The sequence below is a fragment of the Chiloscyllium plagiosum genome, chromosome 17 (genome assembly GCF_004010195.1).
Source record: "Chiloscyllium plagiosum isolate BGI_BamShark_2017 chromosome 17, ASM401019v2, whole genome shotgun sequence".
NCBI lineage: Eukaryota > Metazoa > Chordata > Chondrichthyes > Orectolobiformes > Hemiscylliidae > Chiloscyllium > Chiloscyllium plagiosum.
Genome location: NC_057726.1, coordinates 49,128,441 through 49,151,199, shown reverse-complemented (window position 1 = coordinate 49,151,199; position 22,759 = coordinate 49,128,441). Strand labels below are relative to the sequence as shown.

The 22,759-nt window shown below is 40.7% G+C and overlaps 1 protein-coding gene across 3 annotated transcripts in view; it reads right to left on the bottom strand.

Moving 5' to 3' along the window:
- The window catches only part of slc12a4 (solute carrier family 12 member 4), a 165,176-nt gene that overhangs the window by 128,642 nt on the left and 13,775 nt on the right, over positions 1–22,759 (bottom strand). The gene's annotated exons all lie outside the window — the stretch shown is intronic.

Sequence of the window (22,759 nt, the reverse complement as noted above, 5' to 3'; positions counted from 1 at the left end):
TTTAGGGCTTCCCCTATCTGCTCAGACTCCACACACAAGTTCCCTATGCTTTCCTTGATCAGCCCTACCTTCTCCCTGATCATTCTCTTATTCCTCATGTATGAGCAAAACGCCTTTGGGTTCTCCCTAATCCTATTTGCCACGCCTTTTTCTGACCCCTCCTGTCTCTCCTCAATCCATTTCTGAGCTCCTTTCTAGCAAGCCTGTAATCCTCTAAAGCTTGCTTCCTCCATCTTATGTAAGTTGCCTTCTTCCTTTTGACAAGAATCTCCTCTGTTCTCATCATCCAAGGTTCCTTAATCTTACCCCTTCTTACCTGTCTCAGAGGAATAAATGCATACATCACTCGCAACAACTGCTCCTTAAATAGTCTCCACATGTCTGCTATGCCCTGTGGAACAATTGCTCCAGTCTGTACTTCCCAACTCCTGTCTGATAGCGTCAGAATTTCCTTTTCCCCAATTCAATATCTTTCCTCGGTAACTGCTCCTTTCCCTCTCTAAAGCTAAGGCTATGTTAAATGTTAGGCAGTTGTGATCATTGCCACCAAGTGCTCTCCCACCGTGAGGTCTGACACCTGTCCTGGCTCATTGCCGAGCACCAAATCCAAAATGGCCTCTCCCCTCGTCGGTCTGTCTACATACTGAGTAAGGAAACCCTTCTGAACACACCTGACAAAAACGGCTCCATCCAAACCATCTGCATTTAGGAGGTTCCAGTCGATATTGGGAAAGTTGAAATCACCCATAACTACAACCCTGCTACCTCAGCATTTTTCCAGAATCTGCCCGCCAATGCTTTCTTCAATCTCCCTACCGCTATTAGGTGGTCTGTAGAAAACCCTCAATGAGGCGACTGCTCCCTTGCTGTTCCTGACTTCCACCCATACTGACTCAGCAGACAGACCTTCCTCAACAACCTTAGTTTCTGTAGCTGTGATGCACTCTGATTAGTAATGCTATACCCCCTCCCAGTTTTCCACCCTCCCTGTTGTTTTTAAACGTTCTAAACCCTGGAACATCAAGCAACCATTCCTGCCCCTGTGAAACCCACGTCTCCGTTATGGCCACAACATCGTATCCCCAAGTACTGATCCATGCTCTAAGTTCATCACTCTTATTTCTGACACTCCTTGCATTGAAGCAGACACACTTTAACCAATCTCTCTGTTTCATCACATGAGAAACCTTCCCAATAGGTTCACTTCATTCTGTCACTGCCCCATCTGCAAATGTTCCCCTCTCAGATATGTGGCTCTGATTTCCACCCCCCTGCCAATCTAGTTTAAACCCTCCCGAATCATATGAGCAAATCTCCCACCAAAGACATTTGTGGTCCCCCCATTCTGGTGCAACCAGTCCTTCATGTGCAAGCCCTACCTTCTCCAGAAGGTATCCCAATGGTCTAGATATCTGAAGCCCTCCCTCCTGCACCAGCCTTGCAGCCACGTGTTAAGCTGCATTCGCTGACTGTTCCTCACCTCACTATTCGTGGCACCGGTAGCTAACCTGAGATCACCACTCTACTCGTCCTGCTCTTCAGCTTCCAACTTAACTCTCTGTAGTCATTTTTCAGATCCTCAAACCCTTTCCTGGCTATATCTTTGGTGCCAGTATGTACCACGATTTCTGGCTGCTCACCCTCCCCCTTCAGAATCCTGTAAACCTGATCCGCGACATCCCAGACCCTGGCACCAGGGAGGCAACATACCTTCTGGGAGTCCCGTTCCTGAACACAAAACCTCCCGTCAGTCTAACTAACTATTGAGTCCCCTACCACGAGCGCTCTCCTACCACTAGAAATGAAAAAGAACAGACGTGCTAGCAACCCAAACAAATAGTTATTTTCATTCACATTACTGAACATTGATTAATAAGCTTTAACTTCCCTGGAAAAGGCAGCTGAGAGTTTCCTGCTTGAAATTTTGCAGTCCTTGGAGCGTAGGGACTATTAGGAAGATGGCTCCAGAACTTTGACCCAGTGACAGTGAAGTCACAAATGATACAGTTAAGACAGGAGGACCTGTGGCTTGGACTGTAATCTGCTGATGGTGTTCCCATGCATTTGTTGTTCATTCCCTTCCAGTCATTGAAATTGAGAGTTTGGAAGCGGTTACTCATGGAGGCTTGCCGGGTTGTTGCAGTGCACCTAGTCAGATGGCACACATTGTTGCTCCTGTCTTGACAGCAAGGGGTTAAAATTGTGAAACCATTGAGTTACCAATCAAGCAGTGACCTTTGCCCTGGATGGTGCCAAACAACAGCTTAAATGTTGTTTGAGCTGCACTCTTTGAAGCAAGTGGACAGTATTCCATTACAACTCTGACCATACACTGTGAAACTGCAGACAAGCTCTGGAGTCAGGAGCGGAATTGCTCACTACAGCATTGCTAACCTCTGATCTGCTCTGGTCTCCACAGTATTTTTGCAGAGGGCCTGTACAGCTTCTGATCAAAGCTAACTCCCACAATGTTTATTGTGGGGTGTCAACAATGATAATGCCATTGAATATCAAGAGGAGATGGTTAGATTCTGACTGGAGATAAGCATTGCCTAGCACTTATGTAGCAAGTAACATTTTCACCAAACATCAGCTCAGGCCTGAAATGTTATCAAGATTTTGCTGCATACAGGCATGGGCTACTTCAGTATCTAAGAAGTCACGAATAGAGTGCACATCCCATTTCTGAGCTTAAATGATCTTCAATAATCTATGATCATAATGAGGCAGCTGAAGATGCTTGGGCATTACCCTAGAACAACTCCTGCAATGACAACTTGAACGGAGATGACTGACCTCCAAAAACTACAACCAACTTCTTTGAGCTAGCTGTAACTCCAATCAGTGGAAACTTTCACCCCACCCACCTCAATTTATATTGACTACAACTTTGCTAGTGTTCCTTGATGACATACTCAAGTAAAATGCTGTCTTGAGATGATAGCAAATGCAGTCAGGTCAGTCAATAACGTCACCTCCTGACTTCAGCTTTTTCACCAAATGTATCAAGAAATGAGATCAGGAGCGGAGCAGTCCAGGCAGAAAAATATTGAGCAGATTATTGTTGAATAAATGTCACATGATAATGCACTCGAAAAAACCTTCCAATGCTTAGCTGATGACTGGAGTAGAGTTTTTGGGTAGTGATTGGCTGGGTTGATTTGATGTCTGTGGACATTACCTATCTAGACAATTTTCCATATTGCCAGTAGATGCCAGTATTGTAGCTGTACGAGAACAGCTTAGATTGAAGAGCAGCTGGTTCTGAAGCAAAGGTTCTCATTACTATCGCTGGAGTGCCACCAGGGCTCACAGCATTTTCAGTATAGACTGCTTCAAGCCATTTCTTGGTATCACAAATTGGCATCATGTAAAATAGCATTAAATTCGTTGAAGGCTAGCATCTGTGATGCTCAGGGAAAGACCAACATGGATTGTTCACTTGGCATTTCTGGCTGAACATGCTTGCAAAACATTCAGCTTTGTCCTTTTCAAAAATGTGCTTGGCTTCGCCACCATTGAAGATGGGGATATTTCTGAAGACTCCACTTCTAGTTTATTTCCCACCACCATTCACAACTGGATATGATACGACTGCAAAGCTTGTATCCATTTCATTGGTTGTAGAATCAGTTGTTATCTCTGTCGATCACATGCTGCTTACACAGCTTGGCATGCAAGTCATCTGTTGTAGCGTGACCAACTTGACATCTATTTTTTTCTAAATGGATGATTGGTGTTGCTCCTGACATACCCTCATAAATCCTTTATTAAACAAGTGTTGATCATCAGTTTGCTGATAATGGTAGAGTGGGGAAAAGCTTTGCTGATAATGGTAGAGTGGGGAAAAACACAGATTGCAATGGAATACAATTCTGCAACTGCTGATGGACCACTGCACCTCATGGATGTCCCGTCTTAACTCATGAGGTCTGTTCAAAAATTAATCCCATGCAGCATGGGTGTATTGTCACCACAACACAAGGATACCCTCAAATCTGATGATAGGCTTTCATCTCCACAAGGACGGTCACTCCAACTAACACTTTCACGGACAGATGCATGTTACAGGTTATAGACTCAGGTGTACAGCACAGAAACATAACCTTCGGTCCAACTCATCCATGCTAACCAGAAATCCCAGATTAATCTAGTCCAATTTTGCAGCACTTGGCCCATATCCCTCCAAACACTTCCTATTCATATACCCATCCAGATGCCTTTTAAATGTTGCAATTGTACCAGCCTCCACCACTTCCTCTAGCAGCTCATTCCGTACTCACACCACCTTCATGAAAAAGGGCCCTTTTAAAGCTTTCCCTTCTCACCCTATACCTACGCCCTCTAAATTCTGGACTCCCCCCACCCCAGGGAAAAGGTATTGGCTATTTACTCCATCCATGCCCCTCATGACTTTATAGACCTCTAATAGGCGACCCCTCAGCCTCTGATGCTTCAGGGAAGACAACTCCAGTCTATTCAGCCTCTTCCTATAGCTCAAACCCTCCAACCCTGGCAACATCCTTGTAAATCTTTTTCTGAACCTTTTCAAATTACATATCATCCTTCTTATAGAGGGCAACCAGAATTGTACGCAATACTCCAAAAGTGGCCTAACCAATGTCCTGTACAGCCGTAATATAACCTCCCAAACTCCCTATACTCAATGCTGACCAATAAAGGAAAGGATATCAAATGTCTTCTTCGCTATCCTATTTACCTGCAACTCCATTTTCAAGAAACTATGAATGTGTGCTCCAAGGTCTCTTTGTTTAGCAACACTCCCCAGCACCTAACCGTTAAATGCATAAATTGGTGAGGATAAAGTTAATTAGGTTTTCTCCTCTTGTTGGTTCCTCACTATTTGCTTACATTCCAGTCTAGCAGCTATGTCTTTGAGATAACTGGTCCAGACAGTAGTGCTGCTCTTGAGCCTCTCTTGGTAATGGATATTGAAATCCTCCACCCAGAATACATTATATGCCGTGCCACCTTCCAAATGATTTAAAAGGTGGAGGAAAACAGATTTATCAGCAGAGGCACAGTGGCAATTCCTGTAATCATGAGATTTTCTTACACATTACACCTGATGTCATGAGACTTCATGGAGTCTGCAGTCAATATTGGGGACACCATGGGCAATGCCCTCCTGACTACATACCATTGCGCAGCTACCTTGTGGGTCTGTCCTGTTAGTGAGATAGGACATACCCAGAGATAGTGATGGCGGGTTCTGGAATATAGTCTATGGATCTATAAAGCCTAGGTATATTTTCAGAACAAGTTCAAAGTCAAAGGGCAAGTGGTACAGATTTATCCAGATGAGTTACCTGACATGTGTTAAAGATAACTAGTTTCCAGATGAACAAATTCACCATTTATATTTGTGGAAAATTTAGGGAATACATCAGTCTCCAAAGACTGACTGATCATGAATTTTGACTCAGCAGCAGGGAGAAGAGTTTCAACTTTGTTTATGGAATGCTGCTGATGACCTGTGCAGACAAAACTGGCTTTTCCTCTGGGTTATGGGGGAAAATAAACACCAATATATAACTGGAAAAACATTGAATCAAACGAAATAAACAAAACCTGCCTCCACTTTCAGAATTTTCCTTCCTGACTTATTCTTTTTGGCACTCTAAGCACAGAACTCTTTCACTGACTGTTAGGTGTTCAGGCACTTACACTACCAGTCCCTACAACCATCACTGCTTTTCTCCAATATTTTCATTGATGCTTATGATGGGATATTCCAAGTGTCCCATGAGGGGCTGTTTAAAAGGAAAGTATATTCCAGAGCTTTATTTGGAAAGTTCAAGGATGAATTAACCACCACTTTGATATATTTTGAACTCTGTTTGGGGCACTACTCAATACAACTGCTGAACTCATGTTAGTATCCTATTTTATCTCACTTACAGCTCATTTAACTGAGATGTTATGGACTGGATTGATGTGAAAATATATTGCTCTGTTGCAATAATTTATTGGGCAAGACATAATGTAATCCATTTAAATCAGACAAAACCTCTGCTGTGAACCGAGTGAATAAAACAACCCAACAACTATAGACCAAGTCAACATCTCTCAAAACTGGACACAATTTAATATGGTTAAATCAGTACAATTTCCTTAGTTGATATCGGTTAGGCAAGTGTCCACTTTTGAAAGATTCACAAATGATGGATAGTGATTATAAAATTGTGATTTTCTAATTTACCCATTTATGATTATTAGTTCCACACTAAGATAATCAGCCTTGCCCTTGGATACTGAAATTATGCGAAAATTTGTTTGGTACATATTTTTACCCCCACTAAATGTCCTGCTAGAGAATGTCATCAGTTTTCTTTACTAAAATTGCAATGGATTTCAACAGGGCTTTCCTCATACTTGTCCCTCAACAAATCTGAATTTAGATTGTGAGAAACAAAGTCTATCATTGTAACTTATTTTCAAATTTAAAGAATATTTGTAGTTTTGTTTTTAAGTTAAAAATTCAAATTATGAATCAAGTCTGTTCTTGTACTGGTTGGTGAGCAAAATTTAAAAAGAATGCAATGTACTAAGATAATGCTATGGTATTAAACATAAAAGGGGAATTTAATCCAGCTTCAACTTGTCCACAAAAGGAAAAGATTGACTGGAATTCTGCAAGTTTGAACAATACCAGAATGTACATTAAGACTCTAAGACAAAGTTGTATTTCAAAAACATGCAAGAAATCAGAGGCTAACGAATAGTTAACAATTCAAACTTGAATTTTGTGCAAAATTACAATGGCCTTGAAACATCTGTCTTACCAAAACAATGTGAATTGTGCAAAGCCTGTAACCTTGGGAACAGTTTATTTTGCTAAAATGACAGGTCATTTTAGCAAACTATGTCCAGATAGATGCCATGCATTTGGGTTGCATATTTTGCATGACTTTTCTCTTCTATCTTTAAGTTTCCCCACCACCATTCACAATATTTCTTTATTTATTAATTAACTCAACCCTTCCTTCACCTGCACTTCTGATACTATGGTTCTCACTCAAACCGTTTCTCCTGTTCATCCTGACCAGACCCTTTGCTTCCTTGAATCCAAGGAATTTAGATATGAACAAATATGGAAGACATCTGGATTATTGATTTGTTCACAGATCTACTAGATCACATCAAATACAGTCACGTTCCACTCTTGCACGTTAAAACAGTCCATTATTCCAGGATGGTACACAACTTTTACATAGTGTAAATGCAACTTATTAAAATCAATGGAAGTGGGAGAATACAGCCCACATTAACTGCAAATGTCATGGGCAAGTATATCAGCATTTAAGTATAATTCTTACATACATATCTATTTTGGTGTCAAGGCAAGCTCGATTTATGACAGTCAGCAATTGGAATCAAAATTACATGCTAAACATTGACTTCCAAAATAGGCATGTCTAATTGGCACAACATCCATGTGACATAAGGTTTCACCCATTCGGCAAAATAGTCAGATATGACTTGTGAAAAAACATTGAAATATATTTCATCCCTAATTCAACCTCCCCCGGCACTCCATTTACATATATAAAACACTTTCAGCACAAGAAACTATAATTCTATAATTTTTTATTCTTCAGAGATGGTCAAAACTCATACCCTTAAGAGACAGAAAATCCTAGAAATTCATTCTGGTCATACCGGATCAGCCAGCCATTCTTTATAACGTACTGCCTGATGTTCACTTCCATTTCACAGAATAGGCAGGTCTTTTGTTTCATTAGTATACTGTTAGATGAATTTCAATCCTTTGAATCTCTATTCCATAGCTTTCCACATAAGAAACATTTCCAGGTTAATAATTTGTCACACACAAGCACTGGAGCAAACCCACATTGCAGAGTCTCAGTTTATACCAAGAGAAAACATGGAGGTAAGTATTTGTGACTAAACTCTTATAGCCCTTGTTGTATTTTGGTTCCAATTTAAAAATCAGATGTACAACTAACTTGCACTTAAAATACCACAAATTCAGCAATAAAGTTCAGACTAAACAAACTTTTTTTTTGTGTATTCTTTGCTTAATTACATCCTCAGTGGAAAAAAATGTTTTGCAAAATGAAGCAAGAACCAATTATTTAATCAATTAGTATAATGGTGTGACACCCTCCACCACAATCGTGACCAAGAAAAAGAAAATATACATGAACTTTTTGGATTTTAGTGAAGCCTTTGACAAGCTTCCACATGATAGACTAATTAGTAAAGTTAGGTGACATGGGAGCTTGTCAGTGGATACATAAGTGGTTTAACAGCAGGAAATAAGACTATGATGGTGAAGGGTTGCTTTGTGGACTGTAGCCCTATCACCAGTGGTGTTCCACAAAGATTGATTCTGGGTCCTCTTTTGTTTTCATTTATATAAATGATTTGGAGGAGATAGTTAGTTAGTTTTCAGAAGAAACCAAAATTGGTGGCATAGTGGACAGTGAAGAAGGTTTTCTAAGATTACAAAGGGATCTTGATCAAATGGGTCAATGAGCTGAAAAATGGCAGACAGCAATCCATGTAGATAAATGCAAGGTGTTGCATTTTGGTACAACAAACAAGGATAGGACTTATACATTTAATGGTAGGGCCTTGGGTAGTGTTGTAGAACAGAGGGATCTAGGGGTGAGGTACATAATTCTTTGAAGTTTACATCCCATATAGACAGAGTGGTTAAAAAGGCATTTGGCATGCTTGCCTTCATTGCTCTGCCCTCTGAATATAGGAATTAGGGGCATATTAAGGGGAGAGGAGAGAGATTTAACAAAGACGTGGGAGGCAAGTTTCTTTTTTGAACAGAGAGTGGTTTACATGTGGAATGAACTTCCTAAGCAAGTGGTGATGTGGGTACAACTACAAATGTTTAGAAGACATTTGGGTAAGTACACAAATACAAAAGATTTGAAGGGATATAGGCCAGGAGCAGGCAGTTGGAACTAGTATAGTTTGGGATTGTGTTCGGCATGGACTGGTTGGACCGAAGGGTCTGTTTCTGTGCTGTATGACTATTAACAATCGATGCAGAAAAAATGCAAATTGAGAATACAAATTGGATCTAAAAGCCAGAAGGTACTGAAGACAATAAAAGAAAAGTCAAAGTCATTCTGAAACAGTGACCAAAATGTGGCAGCTCCAAAAAGAAATATGGCTGCAGTCAAGTGCCTCGCACACTACTCCCTGATGGTGTTAATGGAGAAGCTATTGATACTTTTGAGTTTCCAACAGGCAGCATCAACACATTAAGTTATTAGCTTTTTTTTGACTTCCAAACAGAGAACCATGGGTGGAGTTGAGAAGAGAACAGTTTCTCTCCCATCACAGGAACAGAATTTAGTTTAGCTCAGTTCAGCTGAGGTAAACCAGTCATTTCAGTAGACATGTTTTTCTAGTTGCGAAGTCTCCAAGCAAAGAAAGTACGTTTGGGATAGAAACTTCATGTCGTTAGAACTGTATCATTTTATGCCATCAGAAGAACTGCAAAAGATTCACGCCATCAGACTGAAAAGGAATTGCAAAATTGGCTCCGTATTTCAAGAAAAGGAAACTGGAAAGGATCACAACTCTAAGTTTTTATTTCTGAGTTGGGTAAACAAAAGGTGGTCATAAATACAATTTACAAGACTATTGTGTTTCAAAATTTCCTTTTAATGGCTAAGGTAAAGGAGATGGTTCTAAAAAGAAGTGTGACAAATTCTTAGCAAAGAGTTTAGTTTGGAGATGTGCTTATGTAACTTAAGGTTGCCATGGGGATGGAAGAAAGGAGAGAGAAACTCAAATAGAAACCCAATGAAGGTATTGAAGTACAGTTTATAACACCTCCCAGAATCACAGAACAGAGAAGAAGCATAGAAGAAAAAAATTGGAATGCTCCCAAGAACAAATCTGTTGTGTTCTATAGGAAATTATAGGGAAAACAGTTTTATGAGAGTTGACTGAACAGTTAAAAGGAATCAGATAAAAACGTTCTGAAATTTTGGATCATCAGGTCTGTTGAGATGGAGAAAGTATCAAACTCTGCTGTTTTGGGGATTAACGTTTCCAGGAAACCTCAGGCAGAGTGGAATTATTCGCACAAACTAGTAGAAGTTTTGAACTGGTAGAGCAGGGAATAGTGAGACCCTTCTGGAGAGCTAGGAGTGACCAAGACAGTCCTTCTAATGCCTCATGTGACAGAAGCAGGAGATAAAATAACATGTTTTCAAAAAAAAAAGGTACGTTCTGTCTGTCTTAAGGGTGGCTAATGCAAGGCTTCCATTTTTAATTTGATATATTTGCTGACTATTCATTAATGTGTGAGCTCGTTGACTACATTGTTAGAGTAAAAGTTTTAAAAAGTGAGATCTTATTCACTGGTTATTTATAATGGCATCATAGAAATTAGTTTCTTGTCAAAAAGTCACAGATCTCCAGTGTTTGCAACATATACAAGTAGAATTTGAGGAATGCATAGAACTGAGGTTTACTGAGCTGGAGGATGTTAAGAGGTAGGGAGGGAGGGAGCACATAGAAGGATTTAAAAGCAAGGATGAGAATTTCTTTTGTTTAAAATAAAATATTGTCATGCAGGGAGCCAAAGTCAGTGAACACTACAAGTCCAAGTATAGGGATGACCTTAAGTTTCTGAAGGTTAGAAAATTTTAGGCTAGTCACAAGAGCCTCAGAAGAATTGTATCTTGAGGAAATTAAGACATGGAAAAAGGAAATCAACAGGTGAATGAAAACAGAGGTAGAGATGGTCAATGTCACAGTGGTGAAAAACAGGTGATGAAAACAGAATCGAAATTCCGTTTGTACTCAAACAGGAGCTAAGGTTGGGGAAAAGGCTAGTTTAGGCTTAGTGACCCAGGAGAGAAATGAAATCAGCGACTATGGAATGAAGGTTATGATGGGGATCAAAGATATTGGCTTCAGTTTTCCTAATACTTCGAGTCATAGAGATGTACAGCATAGAAACAGACCCTTCAGTCCAACTTGTCCATGCCGACCAGATATCTAAACCCAATCTAGTCCCATTTGCTAGCACTTGGCTCATATCACTTTAAACTCTTCCTATTCATATACCCATCCAGATGCCTTTTAAATGCTATAATTGAACCAGCCTCTATTACTTCCTCTGGTAGCTGATTCCACATACACACACTGCCCTCTGCATGAAAAAGTTGCCCCTTGAGTCCCTTTTATATCTTTCCACTCTCACCCTAAACCTATGCCCTCTAGTTTGGAATTTCTCCTACCCCAGGAAAAAGACCTTGGCTATTTATCCAATCTATGCCCCTCATGATTTTATAAACCTCTATTAGGTCACCCTTCAGTCTAAGACGCAGGGAAAACAGCACCAGAGTATTCAACCTCTCCCTGTTCAACTCCTCCAACACTGGCAACATGCTTATAAATCTTTTCTGAACTCTTACAAGTTTCACACCATCCTTTCAATAGGAAGACCACCAGAATTGCACATAATATTCCAAAGTGGCCAAACCAATGTCCCGTACAATCGCAACATGACCTCCCAACTCCTATATTCAATGCTCTAACCAATAAAGGAAAGCATACCAAATGCCTTCTTCACTATCCTATTGACCTGTGAGTCCACTTTCAACGAGCTATGAACTTGCACTCCAAGGTCTCTTTGTTCAGAAACACTCCCTAGGACCTTCCCACTAAACGTATAATCCCTGCTCTGATTTGATTTTCCAAAATGCAGCATCTCCATATGCCAATTGTCAGCCCATTAGCCCATCCAATCAAGATCCCATTGTAATCGGAAGTTACCTTCTTTGCTGTTCACTACACCTCCAAATTTTGATGTCATCTGCAAACTTAAACTGTACCTCTTATGATCACATCCAAATCATGTATATAAATGACAAAAAGCATTGCTCCCAGTACTGATCCTTGTGGCACACCACTGGCCACAGGTCTCCAGTCTGCAAAGCAATCCTCCACCACCACCCTCTATCTTCTTCCTTTGAGCAGTTCTGCATCCAAATGACTAGTTCTCCCTGTATTCCATGAGATCTAACCTTGCTAACCAGTCTCCCATGAAGTCTACTGCTCGACTCTCAATCGTCCTTGTTGCTACTTTAAAAAACTCAATCAAGTCCGTGAGACATGATTTCATACACAAAGCCATGCTGACTATCCCTGATCAGTCCTTGCCTCTCCAAATACATAAATCCTGACTGTCAGGATTCCCTCCAACAACTGGCCCACCACTGATGTTAGGCTCACTGGTCTTTAGTTTCCTGGCTTTTCCTTACCACTCTTCTTAAATAGTGGCACCACCTTAACCAGCCTCCAGTCTTCCGGCACCTCATCTGTGAGGTTGGGGAAAAGGCTAGTTTAGGCTCAGTGACCCAGGAGAGGAATGAAATCAGTGACTATGGAATTAAGGTTATGATGGGGATCAAAGACATTGTAAATTAGATTAGATTACGCACAGTGTGGAAACAGGCCCTTCGGCCCAACAAGTCCACACCGCCCCGCCGAAGCACAATCCACCCATACCCCTACATTTACACCTTACCTAACACTACGGGCAATTTAGCATGGCCAATTCACCTGACCTGCACATCTTTGGACTGTGGGAGGAAACCGGAGCACCCGGAGGAAACCCACGCAGACACGGAGAGAACGTGCAAACTCCACACAGTCAGTCGCCTGAGGCAGGAATTGAACCCGTGTCTCTGACGCTGTGAGGCAGCAGTGCTAACCACTGTGCCACCGTGCCGCCAACCAAGTATTAGGAAAACTGAAGCCAGTCATCGAGATGTACAGCACAGAAACAGACCCTCAGCCTCCGATACTCCAAGGGAAACAGCCCTAGCCCATTTAACTTCTCCCTCGATTTTAAATCCTCCAGTCCTGGTAACATCCTTGTAAATCTTTTCTGAACCCTTTCAAATTTCACAACATCCTTCCGATTGGAAGGAGACCAGAATTGCATGCAATATTCCAACAGTGGCCAAATCAATGCTCTGTACAGCCGCAACATAACCTCCCAACTCCTGTATGCAATACTCTGACCAATAAGGAAAGCATACCAAATGTCTTCTTCACTATCCAATGCGACTCTACTTCCAAGGAGCTATGAACCTGCACTCCAAGGTCTCTTTGTTCAGCAACACTCCCGAGGACTTTACCATTAATTGTATAAATCCTGCTAAGATTTGCTTTCCCAAAATGCAGCACCTCACATTTATCTAAATTAAACTCCATCTGCCACTCCTCGGCCCATTGGCCCATCTGATCAAGACCCCATTGTAAATCAGAGGTAAGCTTCTTCGCTGTCCACTACACCTCCAATTTTGGTGTCAGCTGCAAACTTACTAACTATACCTCTTAAGTTCACATCCAAATGATTTATATAAATGAAGAAAAGTAGTGGACCCAGCACCGATCCTTGTGGCACTCCAATGGTCACAGGCCTCCAGTCTGAAAAAGAACCCTTCACCACTACCTTCTGTCTTCTACCTTTGAGCCAGTTCTGTATCCAAATGGCTAGTTCTCCCTGTATTCCGTGAGATATAACCTTGCTAACCAGTCTCCCATGGGGAATCTTGTCGAACACCTTACTGAAGTCCACATAGATCACATCTACTGCTCTGCCTCATCAATCCTCTTTGTTACTTCCTCAAATAACTCAAGCAAGTTTGTGAGACATTAGTTCCCACGCACAAAGCCATGTGGTCTATCCCTAATCAATCCTTGCCTTTCCAAATACATGTACATCCTGTCCCTCAGGTTTCCCTCCAAAAGCTTGCCCAACACAGATGTCAGGCTCACTGGTCTATAGTTCCCTGTCTTGTCCTTACCACCCTTCTTAAATAGTGGCACTACGTTAGCCAACCTCCAGTCTTCTGGCATCTTACCTGTGACTATCGATGATACAAATATCTTAGCAAGAGGTCCAACAATCACTTCCTTAGCTTCCCACAGAGTTCTAGGCTACACCTGAGCAGGTCCTGGGGATTTATCCATTTTTATGCATTTCAAGACAGCCAGTACTGCCTCCTCTGTAATATGGACATTTTTCAAGATGTCACCGTCTATTTTGCTACATTCTATATCTTCCATGTCCTTTCCCACAGATTCAAAATATTTATTTAGTATCTCCCCCATCTCCTTTGGCTCCATACAAAGGCTGCCTTGCTGATCTTTGAGGGGCCCTATTCTCTCCCTAGTTACCCTTTTGTCTTTAATGTATTTGTAAAAACCCTTTGGATTCTCCTTAACCCTATTTGCCAAAGCTATCTCATGTCCCCTTTTTGCCCTCCTGATTTCTCTCTTAAGTATACTCTTACTGCCTTTATACTCCAAGGATTCACTCAATCTACCCTGTCTATATTTGACAAATGCTTCCTTCCTTTTCTTAACCAAACCCTCAATTTCTTTAGTCATCCAGCATTCTGTATACCTACCAGTCTTTCCTTTCACCCTACAGGAATATACTGTCTCTGGACTCTCGTTATCTCATTTCTGAAGGCTTCCCATTTTCCAGCCGTATTTTTCCCTGCGAACATCTGCCCCCAATCAGTTTTTCAAAGTTCTTGTCTAATACCGTCAAAGTTGGCCTTTTTCCAATTTAGAACTTCAGCTTTTAGATCTGATCTCTCTTTTTCAATCACTATTTTAAAACTAGTAGAATTATGGTCGCTGGCCCCAAAGTGCTCCCCCACCGACACTTCAGTCGCCTGCCCTGCCTTATTTCCCAAGAGTAGGGGGTCAGGTTTTGCACCTTCTCTGGTAGGTACATTCATATACTGAATCAGAACAGTAACAATATATTTTCCTCAAAAGCACCTCTTTCTTCTCAAGGTAGAGGTCAATGCAGAAGGGAAAAAGCAGCAATGCTGAGGGAACACCACCACTTATATGTCATTTAGCACACTGACAATATACCACCATTACTTCAACATCATGTTCATAGAACTTCTTTGCGCTGATATACAGATGATGCACATCAAGACACTAAATGAATTAGCTAATTTCTGTTAAAAATAAACTCTTGCCAATAAAAACAAAAGAAAAGTTGTTTATATTAAAAAGGTACTCCCTTCCATAGTGGTTCCAGAAGCATTATACAGCTCAACATTTACAAGCTACTTTTATTGAAGTGAATTGGAGATCAACAGGACCACAGTGGGCTATTCGAAGAAGGGACTCTTGTGTTGGCTTTGCTCAGGAGCAGACTTGAATCTCAAAGCTTCACGTGGACTAGACAATAGTCAGTTTGATTACAAAGTGTATGTTCTTTGTTAGATAATTTGCAATTTCAATATTTGGATAATCCAAGTTTGGCTGATATCATAGCTTATGCACTGGCATAGAAGAAAATATTTACAAGAATAAATTAAGAAAAAAGAAACAAACAAACATTCATTAGGAATGTAACATAATGGGAAATGTTTTTCTCCTTAGCAGCATAGTTTACATGATGTACCATTACACTGCAAACAGGTAACTCAATTTGTTGTGAGATTATTAATTTGCTATCAAATATGAAATTAATATGCTCAAAATGACTTCATAATAGGATGACAAATTCAGCTGACTTCAGATATATAGCACCAAGGGTTTTCAGGGAAAGCAACAACTGTATCCGAAGGAAGACAAAGAATAAGGCGGCATTGTTTGACATGCCTTACTTAGGGAGCTGGTATGAATGTTCTTACATCAAAAGTCCAGGTTCAGTCAACCAGAATAAAGAGATGGAACATATGTTTATCCTCACGGACAGTACACAGACAATCATCATAAAGTTAGCTGGCAGACAGGCTTCTTCGTAGAGTTATGTCATTGCCACAATCTGACTTTACTCATTTTAAAATCAATAAACTGGAGGTTCTGAAAAGTTCTTTAAATGATTACAGATCACTACAACTATTTACTAGTTTAGTGCAGACTTCCTTGAACTCAGAAAAGCTATTTTAAAAAAAAACACACCACTTTTATAATTGGGCAATTTTTAAAAATTCCATCCTAATTTTGACAGTGTTGTGAAGATAGATCATGAATAAACCAATTAAAATACATCTATTTGCAGAAACGATTTATATGTGTTACTACATGTCTGTGTTACTTGACCCTTAGACCTAAAGATCAACGTAGTATCCGACAGTTAGGCTTCAATAATCCAGAGGAGGCCAAAAAGGAGGTGGATTAGAAGATTCACCAAAGTACAAAGGACATGAACACTGAAGTACTACACTGAAGTAGCTTTGTTTGCTTAGAGTTAAATTCCAAAAGGAAAATTGCTGGATACTTTCTCTCATAGACAGTAAGCAGAGACAAAGTGCTGAATCCAGTCTTACCATTATTTTCAACCGTAAAATCTGGGTCAGTTTGTTTGCTGTATTTTTACAACAGAATCAAGATCTAGAGCCCCCTAGTTATATGAAATTTGGTGGATAAACAATATCTTCACTTAACAATTCAATACACAGATTTACATATTTCTTTAACCTTATATTTTGAATTATATTACATAATGGTTATTAGAGTGTAGAAAATTGAGTTTTCGTTGAAGTTCGTGCTTTAAAGGACGAAAACAACTACAATAATCCATGTCAAAAATATTAATCTTGTCAAACCAAATATTATCTTCACCTGTTTTGTTCACATAATTACAAGTTATGCAGTCATAGATTCATATATTACGTGATAATAAGAGGTACAGCTCGTATGTTTGTCGATTACATCAAAATCGGAGGTGTAGTGAACAGCAAAAAAGGTCACCTCAGATCACAACAGCATGTCACAACAGGATCTTGACCAGTTGGGCCAATGGGCTGAGAAGTGGCAGATGGAGTTTAATTCAGATAAATGTGAGGTGCTGCATTTTGGGAAAGCAAATCTTAGCCGGATTTATACACTTAAATGGTAAGGTCCTCGGGAGCGTTGCTGAACAAAGATACTTTGGAGTGCAGGTTCATGGCTGCTTGTAAGTGGAGTCACAGGTAGATAGGATAGTGAAGGTGGTGTTTGGTATGCTTTCCTTTATTCGTCAGAGTATGGAGTACAGGAGAAAAAGTGAGGTCTGCAGATGCTGGAGATCAGAGATGGAAATGTGTTGCTGGAAAAGCACAGCAGGTCAGGCAGCATCTAGGGAACAGGANNNACTGTTGGAATATTGCGTGCAATTCTGCTCTCCTTCCTAATGGAAAGATGTTGTGAAACATGAAAGGGTTCAGAAAAGATTTACAAGGATGTTGCCAGGGTTGGAGGATTTGAGCTATAGGGAGAGGCTGAACAGGCTGGGGCTGTTTTTCCAGAGCATCGGAGGCTGAGGGGTGACCTTATTGAGGTTTACAAAATTATGAGGGGCACGGACTGGGTAAATAGGCAAAGTCTTTTCCCTGGGGTCGGGGAGTCCAGAACTAGAGGGCACAGGTTTAGGGCGAGAGGGGAAAGATGAAGGAGAGACCTAAGGGGCAACTTTTTCCACGCAGAGAGTGGTATGTGTATGGAATGAGCTGCCAGTGGAAGTGGTACAATTGCAACATTTAAGCGGCATTTGGATGGGTATACGAATAGGAAAGGTTTGGAGGAAGTGCTGAGTGCTGGCAGGTGGGACTAGATTGGGTTGATATTTGGTCGGCATGGACGGGTTAGACCGAAGGGTCTGTTTCCATGCTGCACATCTCTATGACTCCATGACTGGAAGCAGACCCTTTGGTCCATCTCATCTACACCGACCAGGTTTACCCAAACTAAATCAGTTCTAGTTGCCTGCTTTTGGCCCATGCCCCTCTTAATCTGCACTGCTGTAATGTAGCACCATCAGTCCTGGGGGAGAACTGTCTCATTTTTACTGTATCAGTTGTATATGGCAGAAGTGACAAATAAAATGGTACTCTACACATAAAGGGGTGCTTAATAATAAAAAGACACAGACCAAACACAGTTGTCTTTGTCCAATGATGGGGAGGTAGTGATTTTAGGCAAAAGTCACCGGCTTAGTAATCTCAAACCCCAGGCTAATGATGTAGGTACATAGGTTCAAATGCTACTATAGCAGATAGTAAAATTTGAATCTAATGAAAATATAGAATAAAAAGCTGCCCCAGTGGTGACCAAGTGACCACTGCCAATGTCGTAAAAACCCATTTGGTTCACTTTATGGATTAGTGCCCTTTAATGTCCTCCTTTTAAGAATGAAAACTGCTATCCTTTGCTGGTCAGGCTTACATGTGGCTCCAGACTCTCAGAAATGTTGATGACTCTTAAATGCCCTCTCAGCAAGTAGAGATGTCAAACTTAGCAACATCTACATCCCATGAACAAATAAAAAAATTAAAACAAAATTAAATTTAAAGGTCATGATCCATTGTGACTTCAGTTTCTTCTGTATTCACAGAACCTCTACAGTGTGGAAGGAGGCCATTCAGTCCATTAAGTCTACACTGACCTGCCAAAGAGTATTCCAGCCAGACCCAACCCATCCTATCCCCATAACCCCGTAGTTACCATGGCGAATCCACCTTGCCTGCATATTCCTAGACACTAAGGGATAGTGTAGCATTGACAATCCACTTAACTTGCAAATCCTTGAACTGTGGAGAAAACTGGAGCACCAGGCGGAACCCATGGGAAGAACATGAAAACTACATGCAGTCCCCCAAGGTTGGAAAAGAATCCAGGCCGCTGGCACTAAGTAGCATGATCGCATGCACCATCAGGTTAATGCTTTCAATTTGATAAATCCAAGTTTAGCACACTGGCTTCTTGGTGACAAAAGCAGCCAGCTGAACTGCCCAAGTACTGCATAGGCCCAGAGTTGCAAGTGGTAAAGCCACATTAACTTGGTGAATGAGTCAGTTATTAGTTGAAAATAATGGGACACTCAGCATAAATCATATCCCAAAATCCTTAGATAATATATAAATACCTTATCAATGATTTACATCATGATCACTAATCGTTAACCAGTTGCAAAAATCTGTTTACTTTGTTTTAACGAAACTTTCACTATGCTACTTAAGACAGTAGTCCAAGCAGTTAGGATGTATATTCAACAATAGGAATGGAGAAGTGTTGTTCTCTAAATACATAGAGTATCTGGGAGCCCAAACACAGCACAAAACATACTGAAACCAGTTTGACTGAAATGTGACAATATAGTGGAATCTCTTTCGCTATTAGAAATTCACGTCAAGTACCAATTAAGATGATTCTATAGCAAGCTTAAAAAACAAACTCAAAATGCCTTTCACAAACTTTTACTAAAAGGCTTATAGCAAATACACAATGCTTTTGAAGTGTAGTCTCTGTCGCATTATAAGAAGCGTAAAAGAAGAGGTAAAGGATCAGATAAATGAGTGTTGGTGATGCTGGTCAGGAGGAAATATTCACAAGGATATCGGAGAGTGCCCCTAGCTTTGCTTCGAAATTGGCACCTTTTATGTCCATCTCCAGGAACGATTGGCTTCAGTTTAACATTTTATCCACAAGGCAGCACCTTTGACAGTGCAGTGCTGCCATGGGATTGCACAGAATTTTGTATTCAAATTTCATGGATGTACTTTAAACCCATGATAATCTTTCTGAGTTTGGAGGATAGGATGCTGCCACTGAGCCATATTGCCAGTACAAAGTAGAACTTTGTTCAAATCAACTTTATATACTTGCAGTGTAAATGCACACTGAAAAGTCACTACTTGAGTCATCCAACAGTTATACACATGCAATGTTCCAACTGTTGTCAAATTTGTAAAAGTTTAAACTGGACAATTTTAGCAACAGGAACCTGCTAATTTACCATATTGCTTTGTCAATATTATGCCACTACTATAAAGCACAAACAATTTATCACTCATCATCTTTGGATCCGAGAAATCTAGTTTCATATTAGCTGTGTCAGAGTGCTTAGATATCAGTTGAAAGGACAACCACAAGAACCACATTAATAAAGATACAAAAGTTCACCTCACTCAGGCACAATGACATTTCCAGATGAATTCACCAAATCATCTCATGGATCCGTCTCAAATTAAAAGAAGAAACAGTATCCTCTTTCAATGAAATGGACCAGAAGAATGGGTAATCCAAGATGGAGGACGGGAAAAATTTCTGGCTGTAAGAGCTGCTCCTTTATTTAGGTACTTTAGGTGTTGGAGGGGATTTCCTTGAATTCCAGGAGCAGCAATTACTGTTTTATATGCTGTTGCATTGTTTTGGAATTTTGGAAAAGAAAAGGTCAAAACAACAGCAGTTTTAAAAAGGGAGAAGAACAGACAAAGAAAGCACATGGTGAGGTCAGTGCAAGAGAGAGAGAGAAAGAAACTGACACCAGAGTGAACCTGCACAGTTACTGCCTTTGCTGTTTGAATTCATGTATCACTGGACATCAGAGTGCGTCTGGGAAAATTAACAAGCAGTGAAATTCACAACTGATCTTGGAGGAACTGTTTGGGTGAAGTTCACAGCACAGAAACAGATAAGTGTATTGTTTTTAAGTGTGACCTCCAGAAAGTGTGCATTGTGAGTAGAGTGGGTTCTTTCTTGATTATATGTTTTTTGAGATATGTCTCTTGATTAAACTTAAAATATAAGCCATAACTATTAATTTAACCTGGGGCAGTGTTTTGTAGAGGAATAAGCCGGTGTTATTTTCTGGCCTGTAGAATGTGAAGGAGCAAAAATGGCCTTTAGTCGAGTGATATGTGCTTCTTGTCAGATGTGGGAATTTAAAAGAGTTCAAGGATTACAGCGGATTATATCTGCAATAAATGCTATTGGTTGCGAATCTTATCACATCGAATGGATCAATTGGAGAGACAGTTAGAAGCAATGAGGAATTTGCAATAGCAACAATATGTGATGGATGGCAGTTATAGGAATTGGGGGGAGGGAAAAAGGGGGAAAGTCTCAGATACAGTCACAAAGATGGGGTAACTCCAGGGAAGGTAAGAGAGGTAGGCACCTAGTGCAGGAGCCTTCTGTGGCTATACCCATTTCAAACAAGTATGCTGTATTGTAAAATGTAGGGGGTGATGGATTCTCAGGGGAACGTAGCATGAACAGCCAAGTTTCTGGTATTGAGACTGGCTCGATTGCAACGAGGGGTACATTGGGTACCAAGAGATCAATTGTGTTCGGGGACTGTCCAGTCAGACGTACAGACAGATGTTTCTGTGGCCAGCAGCGAAAAACCAGAATGGTGTGTTGCTTTCCTGGTGCCAGGATCAAGGATGTCTCAGAGGGTGAAGAATGTTCTAAAGGAGGAGAGGGGCCAGCAAGAGGTCATTGTACATATTGGAACCAACGACAAAGGGAAAAGGTTGAGATTCTGAAGGGTGATTACAGAGAGTTATGCAGGAATTTAAAAAAGGAGGTCCTCGAGAGTAATAATATTTGGATTATGCCCGGTGCTACGAGCTAGTGAGGGCAGGAATAGGATGATACAGCAGATGAATGCATGGCCGAGGAGCTGGTGTATGGGGGAAGGATTCACATTTTTAGACCATTGGAATCTCTTGTGGGGTAGAAGTGACTTGTACAAGAAGGACGGTTTGCATCTAAGTTGGAAGGGGACCAATATACTGGCAGGGAGATTTGTTACAGCTGCTCGGGAGGAATTAAACTAGTAAGGTGGGGTGGGTGTGGGTGGTGTGTGGGATCCAGGGAGATAGTGAGGAAAGAGATCAACCTGAAACTGGTACAGTTGAGAACAGAAGTGAGTCAAACAAAACAAAACAAAACAAAACAAAACAAAACACAAAACAAAACAAACAATTCAGGGCAGGCAGGGTTAAAAAAATTAAACTGCATCTATTTCAATACAAGGGGCCTAACAGGAAAGGCAGATGAACTCAGGGCATGGTTAGGAACATGGGACTCATAGCAATCACAGAGACATGGCTCAGGGATGGACAGGACTGTCAGCTTAATGTCCCAGAATACAAACGCTACAGGAAGGATAGCAAGGGAGGCAAGAGAAGAGGAGAGTGGCATTTTTGATAAGGGATAGCATTACAGCTGTGGTGATGGAGGATATTCCTGGAAATACATCCACGGAAGTTATTTGGGTGGAACTGAGAAATAAGAAAGGGATGATCACCTTATTGGGACTGTATTATAGACCCCTAATAGTCAGAGGGAAATTGAGAAACAAATTTGTAAGGAGATCTCCGTTATCTGTAAGAATAATAGGGTGGTGATGGTAAGGGATTTTAACTTTCCAAACAGACTGGGACTGTCATAGTGTTAAGAGTTTAGATGGAGAGGAATTTGTTAACTGTGTACAAGAAAATTTTCTGATTCAGTATGTGGATGTACCTACTAGAGAAGATGCAAAACTTGACCTACTCTTGGGAAATAAGGCAGGGCAGGTGTCAGTGCAGGGAGCACTTTGGGGCCAGCGACCATAATTCCATTAGATTTAAAATAGTGATGGAAAAGGATAGACCAAAAGTGTAAATTCTAAATTAGAAAAATTTTGATGGTATTAGGCAAGAACTTTCAAAAGTTGACTGGGGGCAGATGTTTGCAGGTAAAGGGAAGGCTGGAAAATGGGAAGCCTTCAGAAATGAGATAACGAGAATCCAGAGAAAGTATATTCCTGTTGGGGTGAAAGGAAAGGCTGGTAGGTATACGGAATGTTGGATGACTAAAGAAATTGAGGGTTTGGTTATGAAAAAGAAGGAAGCATATGTAAGGTATAGAAAGGATAGATTGAGTGAATCCTTAGAAGAGTATAAAGGCAGTAGGAGTATACTTAAGAGGGAAA